Below are 1,654 nucleotides of genomic sequence, written 5' to 3' on the forward strand. Positions count from 1 at the left end.
CTTCATTCTCCACTCTAGTCCTCTGTGGCCATGGCATTGATTCTTGGCCCAAGAGTCCCTAGGTCTTGCCATACTACTAGCCAACCAGGTCTCCACCTGGGTTCACAGGAGTCTATTGAACGTTGTAGGGCTTAGCTTGCAGCTTCATTGCTGTTTTTCCCTCACTTCCCCTTATCGATGGCAAATGTGGTCACCAATCAAAGCATGTATTCCCATTGAGCCTTAGTCTTGGAAGGAGGTTTCCTCTGAGGGGACCCAACCACTTGCCTTGATATCTCTTGGGCAAGTAACTTGTTTGTTCTTGTAGTAATCAGTCGATCTGCCTATATTGTTTTGTATTTTTCCTGTTGGTCTTTCTTTCAAGAAGTATCTTCTATTCTTCTAGCTGCTCCAGGCTGGTCTGCTTGTCCTTTCAAGTAGAAATTTCCCTCCTCTGAAGACTCTGGATGCTGTTCAGGATTCTATATATGGTCTTATGTAATGCAGAGGCTCCACAGGAAGCACATTTTAAGTATTTAAACTATTTTTTATTTGTATTAATTTCCAACAACTCTGTGAAGTTGTTGTTGTTCCTGTTAAGTGTTGTTGAGTAGGTTATCACTTTCAGTGTCACTGTATAGGGTTTCTAAACAGTGGAAACCTTGTGGTTAACAGTCCACTGCATAATTTGCCCTATGAACTAATCCTTTTAAGAAAGGAAACTAAGACTCCCTGGGTGGTACAACAACTACTCATCTGTCAGTTTGTCAAACTGGAGGCTTCTCTGTTGCTGTGGTTCTGGGATATTTTATATACAGCAAGGTCACCTAAGGTGTCACTGATATTTTAAATACCAGAAAGGTGATCCAACATGCACAGGTTTCAGTGGAACTTCCAGACTAAGACAGACTAGGAAGAAAGAGAGGTAGACCACTTCTGAATGGGTAGCCAGTAGCAACTCTATGAATAGCAGCAGAACACTGATATAGTCTCTGAGTATAAGCCCCTCAGGCTGGAAGGCACTCAAAATATGAATGAAGAAGACCTGCACCCTCCAAATAGAGTTGACCTTAATGAAATGAATGGAAGATTTCATGACATTCATTTCTTTAGTTCAGAATTAAAAATGAGAAGAAACAGCTGCAAATATCCATTAATAATAGGTGTTGTTGTTAGGCTCCATGGAGTTGGATCCTACTCCTAGTGACTCTGTGCATTGCCCAGTCCTGTGACATCTCACAATCATTGTTATGCTTGAGCACATTGCTGCTGCCACTATGCCAATCCATCATGTAGAGTGTCTTCCTCTTTTTCATTGACCCTCTACTTCCCCAACCATGATGTCCTTCTCCAGGGACTGGTTACTATTGATAACAAGATGAAACATTGTCTTGGCTCCTAAGACACATTCTGGTTTTACTTCTTCCAACACATGTGTGTTTTATCTTCTTGCAGTCCATGATACTTTTAATATTCTTTTCTAACACTCAAGTGCATCAATTCTTCTACAGTTTTCCTTATTCACAGTTCAAATTTCACATGAATATGAGACTATTGAAAACAGCATTGCATAGGTCAGGCACACCTTACTCTTCAAACTGACATCTTTGCTTTTGCACAATTTAAAAAGGTCTTGTGAAACAGATTTGTCTAACGCACTATGTTGTTTGATTTC

The sequence above is a fragment of the Chrysochloris asiatica genome, unplaced genomic scaffold, assembly GCF_000296735.1.
Source record: "Chrysochloris asiatica unplaced genomic scaffold, ChrAsi1.0 scaffold00019, whole genome shotgun sequence".
NCBI classification, from domain to species: Eukaryota; Metazoa; Chordata; class Mammalia; order Afrosoricida; family Chrysochloridae; genus Chrysochloris; species Chrysochloris asiatica.